At 37.1% G+C, this 14,832-nt stretch overlaps 2 long non-coding RNA genes across 3 annotated transcripts; both read left to right on the forward strand.

Annotated features, from left to right (window-relative positions):
• Window positions 1–4,767: 4,767 nt before the first annotated feature.
• On the forward strand, window positions 4,768–7,566 carry LOC110917582. The gene is made up of 2 exons (XR_004883962.1): window positions 4,768–4,895; window positions 6,206–7,566. It is a non-coding gene; the product is annotated as an uncharacterized LOC110917582 (long non-coding RNA).
• A 301-nt stretch (window positions 7,567–7,867) lies between these two features.
• LOC110917528 lies at window positions 7,868–14,832 on the forward strand. 2 transcript variants are annotated; one of them, XR_004883964.1, is made up of 2 exons: window positions 7,868–8,043; window positions 14,253–14,832. It is a non-coding gene; the product is annotated as an uncharacterized LOC110917528 (long non-coding RNA). The 2 variants fall into 2 exon arrangements; XR_004883963.1 differs by lacking the exon at window positions 7,868–8,043 and adding an exon at window positions 10,611–10,713.

The raw sequence follows: 14,832 nt of genomic DNA on the forward strand, positions 1-14,832 counted from the left end.
TGTTATACTGATACAGGATATCAAATGCTCCCTTGATATCCTGGAGGTGATCCTCAGCCTTTTTAGATTTCACCACCATATCGTCAATATATACCTCCATGGTGTCCCCTAGCGTATCTTTGAACATCATGTTCACCAATCTCTGGTATGTTGCACCTGCATTTTTCAAACCGAAAGGCATAGCAGTATAGCAATAAATAGCTGTTGGCGTCATGAAAGTAGTATCCTCTTGGTCCGAAGGCTCCATTTGAATTTGCTGAAATCCTGAGGATGCGTCCATGAACGTTAACATCTCATGCCCAGCAGTAGCATCCACCATTGCATCGATATGAGGAAGGGGGAATGGGTCTTTAGGACAAGCCTTATTCAAGTCTGTATAATCTACACAGACTCTCCATTTCCCATTTTTCTTCTGCACTACGACCACATTTGCCAACCATCTTGGGAACTTGACTTCTCTGATCATTTTGGACTTCAACAATCTTTCGACTTCCTCTTGGATGATTATATTTCGCTCAGGAGCAAACTTCCTTCTTTTTTGCTGAATAGGCTTGAACGACCTGTCAATTCCAAGCTTGTGAGTAATAATGTCTTTGGATATACCTGTCATATCCTCATGCTTCCATGCAAACGTTGATATCCTGCACTTCAAAAAGTCAGTTAATTGTTTTTCAATATCCCGAGGGATATTGGTTCCGACGAGCACCGAGATATCAGGATTATCCTGATCCAGGATAACTTTCTTCACATCCTGCTCCGAAGCTTCCAAGGTATCCCGGGCCCACATCTTTAATTGCTACGCTGGATTAGGCTTAGTCGAGGATTTCATCGAGGATGTGTAGCATTCCTTCGACTCCTGCTGATCACTATCAACTTTGACGACCCCCCAAGGGGTTGGAATCTTGATGCATTGGTGATAAGTCGAAGGCACAGCCTTCATGTCATGGATCCACGGCCTGCCTAGTATTATGTTATAGCAGGATAAGGAGTCCATCACACAGAAGCGTTGTATCGAGTTGACCCCTTCAACATATACTGGTAACTTTATCTCTCCTACGGTATTTCTAGCTTCTCCACTGAAACCAACGAGCACAGTGGACTTCGAAGTAATGTCCATCGGAGATACATTCATCCTTTTCAATGTTTCCAGCTGAATTATGTTGACAGAACTACCGTTGTCCACCAATATCCTGCGTACAAAATGGTTAGCCACATATAATGTTATTACTAAAGCATCATGGTGAGGATCCTGAACAGTATCCCTGTCGTCACTATCGAAAGTGATCACTTTATCAGTTGTGAAGGTAGTCATCCTGGCTGGTTTGTCTCCCCTTTCACTCTTGGCTTCCTTTGCATGTCTCTTAGCCGCCGAATACGAAGTCCCACAAATGTCGGATCCTCCTGAAATAAAGTTAATTATCTTGGCATCTGCTGGGGGTGATGCTGCTCGTTCAGGATCCTTCTCGGGATCCTGCCCTTTATTTTTCTTTCTTCCCAGCAAGTCCTTCAGATATCCTTTGCTTAGTAGGTAGCTTATTTCTTTCCTCAGGGCAATGCAATCCTTAGTAACATGTCCGAAATCCTCATGGAAGGCACACCATTTGGATTTATCCTTCCAATCAGCTTTTTGTTGATTCTTCCGAGGCCACCTGGCTTTATCTCCCAAACCCTGCATAGCATACATTAGTTCAGGTATATTAACAGAAAAACAATATTCAGATAATTCAGGATATTCTTCAGGATCCTCGTCTTCAACAGCATTCACTCTCTTGCTATCATTTCTGCCATATGGCTTGGAGCGATATGGCTTATATGAGGATTCTGACTTCCTGTTGGTTGATTCGTAGGTTGAGGTAGAATTCATCCTCTCTTGCATCTTCTTGTCATCTTCCAAACAGATATATCTCAAAGCCCTGTTACGAGCTTCGTCGAGATTCCTGCAGGGATTCATTACAAGATCCTGATAAAACTGAGAATCCTTTTGTAACCCCATCTTAAAAGCTTGCACAACTGTTGCAACATCAAGATGCGGGATGTCCAAGGATTCTCGACTGAACTTGTTCACATAATCCCTCGAGGATTCCTGAGGTCCTTGAGTTATCCTGTAAAGATCACTGGTTAATTTCTCAAAACTCCGGCTGCAAGAAAATTGACTATTAAATAAGTTAACCAAATGAGCAAAAGAAGTAATTGAGTGAGGAGGAACATTTAACAGCCATTTTAAGGCTGATCCTGTCAAGGTAGAACCGAATCCCTTGCATAAGCATGCTTCCTTGAGATCTGGAGGGATAGGATTGATTTCCATGCGTTCCCTATACTGGGCAATATGCTCCTCAGGATCCGTGGTTCCATCATAGAGCTTCATGTTGGGAGTTTGGAATCTTTTTGGGATTTAAGCATCACAAATAGGATACACAAACCGAGATATCCTGTGGCTATCCTGGGGTACTTCAGGAATTGGCTGAACCACCCCAGGTACACTGGATATCATATCCTTTAGCTTCTGAAGCTCCCTAGATAATTCTGATGTCACAGCTGTATCCTGCAAATATCCAACACTGTTAGTGGCAAGAGTATTATTTTTATTAGACACGTTACCAGTCTGAGGGTTCTGCCCATATCCTGAAGCATATCCTGAGCTCCTCATGGTTGACAACCTGACCGAGGAGGGTATTTCAGGAGTATGATTCTGAGGAAGGCTGGGCACAATATTCCCCCTGTTATCCTCAGTGTAAACTGCGGAACTGAAGTTCAAAGTTCTGGGTTGTAGAGGAGTGACGATATCTTCGGTGGATCTGCTCGAGCCAGCTTTTAAGAGTTGTATTTCTCTTAACAGCATTTGGTTAGTGTCCTGCAGCTGTCTCATTTGTTTTTGCACACTTCCAAACAAAGTTAGAATTTCATCATTAGAAGCTAAAATGGGAGCAGATCCCTGAACACCCCGGGTAGGGATAACATCCTGAGGTTGTGAAGAAGCCGGCATCCTTGGAGGAGGTGGTGTAAGCACCGAACCGGTAGTAGCAGAAGCTGTAGCAGACACAGTGGAGGAGCTCATGTTTAATCTTGAGGCCATTGTAAACAATGTGGCAAAAAATTTTGAAAACAGAAAACTGATTAGCGATTTCACAAAAATTTTTAGTAAAGAGAGCACCACTTGCCCCACGGTGGGCGCCAAATTGTTTTGGTCAAAAATTACCGAAGCAATTAAGTGATCAAATTAGTTAAGTGAGGTAGCGTGCTAAAAAAATGTGTTGAAAATATGTTGGTTAAGTTGCTTAGAAAAACAGTGTTCAGGATATGGCTCAGGATATTGAGCTGTATCTACGATCAAACAATGAGCAAAAAGTAAAGGGGTTGACACGAGATGTACGAGGAAAGCCCTTGATCAATCTAGATCGCCGGCATAAACCTCGGGAGCTGACAATCGCAGCTGCCTTGTGCTTCTTATTGCTTCAAACTTCAGGATACAGTGCAGGATATGATACGGATCAACTAAGTGTTACAATGAGATTTGAGTACAAGTGTTCGTGTGTAACGATTGCTAGAGACTAGAGAGCAAAGTGTGCGAATGAGTGTATATGACTTAACCAACTATCCTATTATTCCGGGATCCGGCGAATATTCCACATGTGAACGTTGTAATCCACATCTTCTGGCTTCAACATCTTTCTCCCAACTGCTTTGCCCGAGTCTCAAGGAGAAGAAGTCCACTTGAACGTTGGAGACTTATACCCTTTAATCTGCACATGGTTAAATAAGTTATTACCAGGATATCATTTCAGGATGCTACCAATATCCTGACCCGGTATCCTGGTCTCAAATAAACAATCAAAAGCAGAATACTAGACAGGATATACGTTCAGAAAATGGCCCATAACAATAATGATCCCAATTTGTTGGGAATAGAACTACTAACTTTTGTGACAGCTAGGGGATTAAGATGATAACATCAACACCAGTCAACCCACACGCTAATGATCAAACAGAATCGAGTTATAAGATCATCATCAACAACTTGAAGAAGAAACTGGGATCCAAGAAAGGAAAATGGGCTGAAGAGCTACCATGTGTCCTTTGGGCAGATAGGACAACTCCAAAGAATGCCACAGGCCAAACTCCATTCTCCCTAGTCTTTGAAACTAACGCAGTGATCCTACAGAGATGGTGGTTCCTACAGCAAGAACAAGCATCCGTGATCCTGAAGCAAATGCTGAAAACTTGACTCAAGACCTGGACACGGTGGATAAGCTCAAAGATTTAGCAAGAATAAGGATGGCTAGCTATCAGCACAGAATGGATGGAGCATACAATTAAAATGTTAGGGTCAGGAGATTTCAAGTTGGTGATTTGGTGCTAAAGAAATGTAACGCCCAGAAAACGGGTTTGGTAATCAAACCACGTTAATACTACAGGACGGGTAAAATACAGTTAGTGGTAAAACTTACCCTGTAAATTTTAGGATTTAAATAAATAAATCTAATATTTGTCAAAAGGATGAGAAATACTTTGAGAAAGCAAAGTATATAAAAGGCCCGAGATTTAACGGGACTTAAAATAAAACGGGTTTAGAACAAGATAAATAACTAGGAAATAAATAACCTAGTACAAGTCTTGTAATTAAGTGAAAGAACAAAATACTCAAATTATAAACCAAACTAAAGTGGAGGGGCTTATGTTGTTAAAACCTAAACTTATATTATTAAGTTTAATAAAAGTAACAAAATAAAACCAAATACATCATTTTAGGTGACTGGTTCGATCAAACAAAAGGAGGAGGGCGACCCCCACTCTCAAAACCCTAGCAACTCACTAATCTCACAAATTGAAGGCTCAAACCAAGTTAAAATCGAAAATCGAGCATAGATTATTGATCCCCATTGCAAGGGGGTTGTAAGGTATGTAAAATTTGATGTTAATTCTCTGTTTGAAATTCTCATGAATTTGGGAAATCTGAAATTTGATGATGCATGTTAGCTATTTGGTTAATATAGGGATGATATAGTATCTAGGAGTAAAACCTAGACATCAACATGTGAAATCATGCCTAAATTCTGGAAATTTCATGAGTACATTGAAGGTCATCCATGGATTTTGTGAGAAAATGATGAACACTAGGATGTAGAATGCTAATCTAGTGTAAATTGATGCATAGAAACTGATTTCTGAAAATATGATGTGTAGTTCATGAACACTAGACTTAGAGGTTTGATTAATTGATGTTAACTTTGGTAAAAAAAATAACTAGTTATGAACTAGTTAGTAAATATGTAAAATTATGCACACTAGGTGTTTGTTAAAATGCCTAAATGAAAACTAAAGTGCTGAAATAGATGATGTTTTTGACATCTCTTAGCCTACAATCACGGTGTTATAGGTTTCAAACCATTACCAAGAATTTAATAAGGGTTATAGCCATGAAAATGGGTTGCATTTGATGGTTTGGGTCGAATTTGAAAGGAACCTAAACATGATTTCCGTAGCTTTTTATATGGATTTTGACTAATCTTAAAAAAATCATATAAAATCAACCGTTTATCCGATTTGGGTGTTCTATACCTTTTCGGAAAGCTTATGAAGTAAATTTTTACTGTTTTCAATCATAAGAAACAAATGTGGTTGTTAAAGAGGTCAAAAATCTGATTAAAACTGCTGTTCAGAAAACTTAAAAGCTGGTTGAAAAATGAAAATATAGTTGCTGTGCTGATTTTATAAAAATCATATAAAATCATAGAAAATTCGTTAGAAGGTGTACCTTATATGCTTGCGAAGGTATTGAAGTTTTCTACGATCCATTTTTGAACATGTTAATCTAGTTCGGAATTTAAATGTGTCATAATGGTCGATTACAGCAGCTGAATAGAAAATCGCTGCACATTAATAATGTTATTATTAATCCGGAAAAAGACATATGATTGCGTATACTTGTTTAGTCATGAAGTATTTATTGATAGGAACAAGTAACACTTTATATGACATGCTTAAAGTGTTCAAAATCACTTACTAACTAGTTTGTATAAATAACTTGACTAACGGGTCAAACGGTTAGTGAATGGAAAGAATTATGACAAAAAAATAAATAAATAAATAAATAATATAGTTGTTGAATAAATAGCATACTTTGGTGAATAAGTGTGTGAATCCATAAGGTGTGATGGTCATGTTAATGGTTGACTAATCTAATCATCTTGTGGATATGATATGGTAGTTTGACTCTGACAAGCTAGGTAGGAGCTTGGAAATGAACGGGTCAAATGGATACAAGTTCAAGTATGAAGCTCGCAAGGATGCAAGGTAAGTATAACTTACACTAGTCATATATTTTAGAATGTTCTTTTGTCGTATTGACTACGAATAAGACAAATGGTAATTTAGTCACACGTTGACAATAATCGTTAGTTTTAAAAGACGCTTTCCCGCGTAAGACATAAAGAGCCGAGAGTGGTAATAAACGGTTTATAAATAAAATGAGCATACGGTGTTAAAAGGAGCGAGTCATGTAGATGAGATGATAATAAATATTATCTCGCAAAGATAAACGGTCAATTCGGCCAAACGGGTCAAAAGGTGTAGACATCACCTTTTGACAATATCGACTAATGATTCTGGTGTCGAGTTATATGTTTACAGGAGTAGATATCCAATGGATACTCGCATCGCTCTTAATTAGCAATTATAAAGCAAGGTATTAAACCGGGTTAGTAAGTTGATCCGAGCCAGGTATGTATAATAGATTAACTCATCATGTAGAACTTGAAGTTCTATGAAAGTTAGGCAAAATAAAAAAAAGGGCATTCGGTTACCTTAATAGGTAAACCGAAGAATTTAAATTATAGACAGAATGTTTTGAAAACAAGATTTGGTTAAAAATGAGAAATTAGAATCAAACAACAGGTTTGTTTGATAAAATCACGAACGGGTCAAATTTGGTAAAAAGGGGTAATAAGCCGAAGACTTAAAAGTCTTAAATTTTGTTAATCCAGATGTTGGGTCTTGACTTCATTTGATGGAGGTTCAATTTACAATCACGTAGGAAGAAACGGTAGGTCAAACGGACAAGCGGATTAAAAGTTATGAAGGTTTCCGTTTTAGAAATCGGCAAACTTGGAAAATCTTGCAGAGGCCACCGTAAGTTACGGTAGCTACCGTAACTTACGGTAGCCTTAAAAATCTTTACGCCTTAAACCCACTGAGTTACGGTGGAAGAATCAACATTCAGGGGCTACCGTAAATTACGGTAGCCACCGTAATTTACGGTAGACCCTGTAACAAAATTTATTATAATCAGTTTCGTTTCCCAGAACTCGTTAGACACGTTTATAACCCCCGTAAGACTAAAGAATTTTTTTGTTTATGAAATGTAGGTACACTTTGGATGCCGGAAGACGATCAAGCTCATTGGAGAACCGAACACGATAAAGATACATGCTTCCGCACAGTGTCCCGTCGTAAATTTTAAACGACGAATTCAATTACGTTATGTCGAATAACTTATGATTTGTAAAAGTTTTAATAAACCCATATTTTTATAGTATGTGTAGTCTTATCTACACAACTAATTGTTGGTAATTTTATGTAAAACCGTTAAATAGTAATTAGGGTGTTACAAGTTGGTAATCAGAGCTCATGGTTAAAGAGTAAGGTGTGTTCGGTTCGAGGCTTGATCGCAAATCCGGTAAGTGCATGTATGCTAATGGTTTAGCGTATTAAAGTGCTGTAGACAACACATAGGGTTACCGTGTAATACATGTTACCCCAAATAAATGATTGATATAGTTGACAAAAATATGCGCGTTGACGTGTATAGTAGAAAAAGCCTTGTATTATAATACATGCGATTATTGAAGTTGATATTACTAACTTTTGTGAATATCTTGATTGAAGGACACTTGCATTTAAAGATGACAAGAGTTGAACGAATTAAGGATATGATAGAGGAACGGTCCAAAGTATGACGATAGGAGCATGCTCACTAAGGACTAAATCGCGTAACGACCGCGAACAAGGTTAATGGCAAGAAACGCCCGTCGGGGCAAGCATTACCAGGTGCGTGTTTTTAAATATAATTGCACAATTAGCAATATGCAACAAATAGGTAGAGAATGATCGTTGCATAGGTAAATTAGAAACTTGGAAAAACCTGAACAGAAATACATATCCAGGATATAATTTCCAAGAAAACCGAATAGAGGTGTTACTTACATAGGGCGTGATGTGAAAACTATAAAAAGGTCGTGTATGTCATGTGTTAAATCGCTTACTCTGGCCAAGTAAGTAGTGGCATATGATACCACGAGTTTCTTATAGCGGACACATTTACATCCGATGTAGTAAGGGCGGAGTGAATGGGACTAATTAAAAAGTACCCAAATGAATCAGATAAGCAAAATGTTTGATAATAAGGTAAACGCACAACCGAGTGACGGAAGCGTATTACATCAGGACAATGAGCCCGAATGAAGGGACAAAGAAGCATGTAAAATAATTCAGACAAGTATTGGGAGGGAGTGTACTTACACTCGAACCCAGAAAACACAAGCATGAAAAATGATTTAGACAAGTACTGGGAGGGAGTGTACTTACACTCGAACCCAGAAAATACAAGCATGAGAAGTGATGTAGACATGTATTGGGAGGGGGTGTACATACACTCGAACCCGGAAAAATATAAACATGTAAAACAATGTAGACATGTATTGGGAGGGGGTGTACTTACACTCGAACCCGAAGAATATAAACGTGTAAAATGATGTAGACATGTATTGGGAGGGAGTGTACTTACACTCGAACCCGGAAAATATAAACATGTAAAACAAGGTAGACATGTATTGGGAGGGGGTGTACTTACACTCGAACCCGGAAAATATAAACATGTAAAACAAGGTAGACATGTATTGGGAGGGGGTGTACTTACACTCGAACCCGGAAAATGCGAATATGTCTCTAAACGGGTCGTTTTTGTAAAATGTCAAACTTGAGGACAAAGTCGGAATATAAAAATGAAGCGAAGTCTTGATGCATACTGGGAGGGTTGCAATAATAACGACTTCGGTGAAACACCCGGTTGATGGGTAAGAATTAAACACATGCGTAAACCAAGAGACGTGAACGCGGGTTGAAAAAAAAAATCAAAATAACCTGGATTACGAGTTAGGACTATAAAATCTCGTATATAGAAATTGTGAGTAAATATGTTCAACTATTCGAAGTCGAATGGGTTGAATAAAGAATAAAGTTGATTGTTTATTAAGTGATGGATTTCACATTAATAGGTCAAACATGTTGAATACAATATAACGCCGAATGGCACAAATGAGCGCTAGCCAGATAAAGGTAGCGTTAAATGCAAGAGAATAATGAGCCCGGTAATGGGATATAACCAAATAAGAATAAATTGGGGACTGTCAATATCCTGGTATGGATAATTGACAAAAGTTAAAGAGAAGATCCTAAAACTAAAACTTCGGTTTTAGTAAGAAATAATGTTTTTACAAACATAAATTCTGATAGGAATTTAAATAGTAAGCATGAAAGATACAAGTCTTGACACTGATAGGCGCAAGACGATATATTCGAAAAGTGATATTTTCGAAAATGAAATTTTGTTATAAATTAAACATGATGTAACATAATCACGGTCAAGAAATATAATGTGAAGTAGAATCACATTATAACCAAGCAAGCGGTAAAAAGTAACTGGACTAATAAGTCTAGTTAGCGAGACCGGTTAAGGCCAGCAATTCAAATCAATAAAATTTGACTTGCTTGTAAGCGATGGATTCGGTATAACTAAACCGAACCGAATGAATAAATCTGAAAAACAAAAGAAATTATTGTTGAAAGTGAAATATTTCACTAAAGACCTTTAAACGGGTTAAAGTAACGGATTCATAAAGAATTCGATATTATATGAAAGCAATGGATATCGCTAAGTTTACTAAACCAGTGGAAATAACGAGATTACGTTATTTCAAGTTGCACTATGTCGTATGAGTTAAGAAGACAATTAGTAACCGAAAAGATGTTATCATACTTTTCTGGTAGTACTAACTATTGGATAAAAGCACAAGTAATCTGTAAAAGATTTCGCGGATCGGATACATTGAGTTAAACTCAATAAGTTATGTAAGAAAAGGTTTCGAGGACGAAACCTCTTTAAGAGGGGTAGACTTGTAACGCCCCGAAAACGGGCCCGAAAACGGGTTTGGTAATCAAACCACGTTAATACTACAGGACGGGTAAAATACAGTTAGTGGTAAAACTTACCCGGTAAATTTTAGGATTTAAATAAATAAATCTAATATTTGTCAAAAGGATGAGAAATACTTTGAGAAAGCAAAGTATATAAAAGGCCCGAGATTTAACGGGACTTAAAATAAAACGGGTTTAGAACAAGATAAATAACTAGGAAATAAATAACCTAGTACAAGTCTTGTAATTAAGTGAAATAACAAAATACTCAAATTATAAACCAAACTAAAGTGGAGGGGCTTATGTTGTTAAAACCTAAACTTATATTATTAAGTTTAATAAAAGTAACAAAATAAAACCAAATACACCATTTTAGGTGACTGGTTCGATCAAACAGAAGGAGGAGGGCGACCCCCACTCTTAAAACCCTAGCAACTCACTAATCTCACAAATTGAAGGCTCAAACCAAGTTAAAATCGAAAATCGAGCATAGATTATTGATCCCCATTGCAAGGGGGTTGTAAGGTATGTAAAATTTGATGTTAATTCTCTGTTTGAAATTCTCATGAATTTGGGAAATCTGAAATTTGATGATGCATGTTAGCTATTTGGTTAATATAGGGATGATATAGTATCTAGGAGTAAAACCTAGACATCAACATGTGAAATCATGCCTAAATTCTGGAAATTTCATGAGTACATTGAAGGTCATCCATGGATTTTGTGAGAAAATGATGAACACTAGGATGTAGAATGCTAATCTAGTGTAAATTGATGCATAGAAACTGATTTCTGAAAATATGATGTGTAGTTCATGAACACTAGACTTAGAGGTTTGATTAATTGATGTTAACTTTGGTAAAAAAAATAACTAGTTATGAACTAGTTAGTAAATATGTAAAATTATGCACACTAGGTGTTTGTTAAAATGCCTAAATGAAAACTAAAGTGCTGAAATAGATGATGTTTTTGACATCTCTTGGCCTACAATCACGGTGTTATAGGTTTCAAACCATTACCAAGAGTTTAATAAGGGTTATAGCCATGAAAATGGGTTGCATTTGATGGTTTGGGTCGAATTTGAAAGGAACCTAAACATGATTTCCGTAGCTTTTTATATGGATTTTGACTAATCTTAAAAAAATCATATAAAATCAACAGTTTATCCGATTTGGGTGTTCTATACCTTTTCGGAAAGCTTATGAAGTAAAGTTTTACTGTTTTCAATCATAAGAAACAAATGTGGTTGTTAAAGAGGTCAAAAATCTGATTAAAACTGCTGTTCAGAAAACTTAAAAGTGTTGGGCCCTTAACGGATTTGCAGCGGTAACATTGATCGGATTTGCAGCAGTAACATCATCATATCGTTGCTCCATATTAACAATGAACAACAACGTTTGACAATAGTGAATGATTACAAATATGTAGGGACAATTGGATGAATAATTGTCTTGGTAACGAGAATGGTTCCCGCCAAGCCATATATATATATCAGATAGGAAGCGGTTATGTGTTCATTTCGGTTGAACAAATGGCGGGAATAACTGCCATTTGAAAGGGTATCAACCAACCGACACACCGGTTCAATACTCGAGTTACATCGTTATACTACTTACATAATAAACATAAATATTACATACCTAACTAAGAATTATGTTTATAATACTTCTAATACTCTCCCCTAAACATGATTCAGTTTACGAGAGTATTCAAGGACACTTGCATTAGCTTCATTCACGGCTGCCCTTGCTCTGTTAAAATCGAAAGTCCTTCTGAACCGCCTCCGTTTAACCTCATTCCATCCATTGTCAGTGAACAATGCGTAGTGCTCCATTGGATTTCCTGCAACCTCTTGACCGTCGACATTTCCTGCATCTTCACCAGCATCTCGTTCGACGTCTCCTCCTTCACTCCGGCTGCCTCTTGGATCCATCATACCTCCAAGCACTTCCTTTTCATCTGTCACCTTCTTATCATAGACCTTGGATTGAATAGTCTTGAATTTATAGTAATAAACGAGAACATCTAAGTACATCATGTATACTAGACGTATCAGTTCACCATCACTATATTCGAACCCCATTTCTTTGGCTATCATCGGCCAAATATTATTCTCTGTTACGTACCGATATCCTCCTTCTCGTTCTATTATCAGATACACATCTAATAGACATATCCTTCGATTATTTGATGCATAAGCCGGAACAGGCCTAGTTGTTATCCCCAATTTTTCTGTTATAAACCACTCCACCATCTCTTCAAACTTTGCGTTCAGTATAAACTTGTATTTCCGGACATAGTCATCATCGTCCATCATATCAAGTAATGCCTTACAATCCAGAAAATCCTTGAACTTCATTGTTTGAAGTATCATCACGTTCCAATCTGGTTCGTTAGATGATATTTCTAGTTTACTGAAATAATCATTCAAGTACTTTGTTTTGAACATCATAAACTCTGTTTCCATATCCATCATCTTCCGTTTTTCTACTAAACCCATTTCCTCCTCTTTTGATAAACCAGACTTCACACTTACATTATTATTCAGGGGTACACTAAATGTTGGAAATAATTTGCACTTATCACCGGTAAATTTTACAGTAAATCCTTGTGTAATTAATTGATCATAACTTAAGACGTTCCTATCTATATCTTGTGTAAAGAACACACTTTGAATCCTGATTTTTTCGGCCCCTGAAATAACATCTACCGGTCCTATTCCCCGAATAAAATAAAACTGATTTTCACTCGTTCTGGTTTCGACATCATTCATACATTTCATACGTTTAAACATATTAAGGTTTCCAGAAAAATGATGTTTGAGAGTCTTGCTTACGTACCACATTTCTGACCACAAACCCCCGTCTGTTCCGACTACGAGATACTCCATTATCTGATCCTTTCTTTGGTCATCATCTTCATCCTCACGTTGTTGTTCCATGCCGGTGTTAATGGCGATTCGTATCAACTGAGATTCTTCATCGTCTTCTTTCCTTTTGCAGTTGGAGATTTGGTGGCCTGGAATATTACATTAGTAACATCGCTTCATCAGCCACTTCCGTTCCCGTCTCTCGTCTGCACAGTGTTGACACATAATGTTGTGGAAGATGCCCTGAGATCTGAATAATCTGGCGCTCTGATACCACTTTGTTGGGCCCTTAACGGATTTGCAGCGGTAACATTGATCGGATTTGCAGTAGTAACATCATCATATCGTTGCTTCATATTAACAATGAACAACAACGTTTGACAATAGTGAATGATTACGAATATGTAGGGACAATTGGATGAATAATTGTCTTGGTAACGAGAATGGTTCCCGCCAAGCCATATATATATATATCAGATAGGAAGCGGTTATGTGTTCATTTCGGTTGAACAAATGGCGGGAATAACTGCCATTTGAAAGGGTATCAACCAACCGACACACCGGTTCAATACTCGAGTTACATCGTTATACTACTTACATAATAAACATAAATATTACATACCCTAACTAAGAATTATGTTTATAATACTTCTAATAAAAAGCTGGTTGAAAAATGAAAATATAGTTGCTGTGCTGATTTTATAAAAATCATATAAAATCATAGAAAATTCGTTAGAAGGTGTACCTTATATGCTTGCGAAGGTATTGAAGTTTTCTACGATCCATTTTTGAACATGTTAATCTAGTTCGGACTTTAAATGGGTCATAATGGTCGATTACAGCAGCTGAATAGAAAATCGCTGCACATTAATAATGTTATTATTAATCCGGAAAAAGACATATGATTGCGTATACTTGTTTAGTCATGAAGTATTTATTGATAGGAACAAGTAACACTTTATATGACATGCTTAAAGTATTCAAAATCACTTACTAACTAGTTTGTATAAATAACTTGACTAACGGGTCAAACGGTTAGTGAATGGAAAGAATTATGACAAAAAAAATAAATAAATAAATAATATAGTTGTTGAATAAATAGCATACTTTGGTGAATAAGTGTGTGAATCCATAAGGTGTGATGGTCATGTTAATGGTTGACTAATCTAATCATCTTGTGGATATGATATGGTAGTTTGACTCTGACAAGCTAGGTAGGAGCTTGGAAATGAACGGGTCAAATGGATACAAGTTCAAGTATGAAGCTCGCAAGGATGCAAGGTAAGTATAACTTACACTAGTCATATATTTTAGAATGTTCTTTTGTCGTATTGACTACGAATAAGACAAATGGTAATTTAGTCACACGTTGACAATAATCGTTAGTTTTAAAAGACGCTTTCCCGCGTAAGACATAAAGAGCCGAGAGTGGTAATAAACGGTTTATAAATAAAATGAGCATACGGTGTTAAAAGGAGCGAGTCATGTAGATGAGATGATAATAAATATTATCTCGCAAAGATAAACGGTCAATTCGGCCAAACGGGTCAAAAGGTGTAGACATCACCTTTTGACAATATCGACTAATGATTCTGGTGTCGAGTTATATGTTTACAGGAGTAGATATCCAATGGATACTCGCATCGCTCTTAATTAGCAATTATAAAGCAAGGTATTAAACCGGGTTAGTAAGTTGATCCGAGCCAGGTATGTATAATAGATTAACTCATCATGTAGAACTTGAAGTTCTATGAAAGTTAGGCAAAATAAAAAAA

The sequence above is a fragment of the Helianthus annuus genome, chromosome 16 (assembly GCF_002127325.2).
Source record: "Helianthus annuus cultivar XRQ/B chromosome 16, HanXRQr2.0-SUNRISE, whole genome shotgun sequence".
Lineage (NCBI taxonomy): Eukaryota > Viridiplantae > Streptophyta > Magnoliopsida > Asterales > Asteraceae > Helianthus > Helianthus annuus.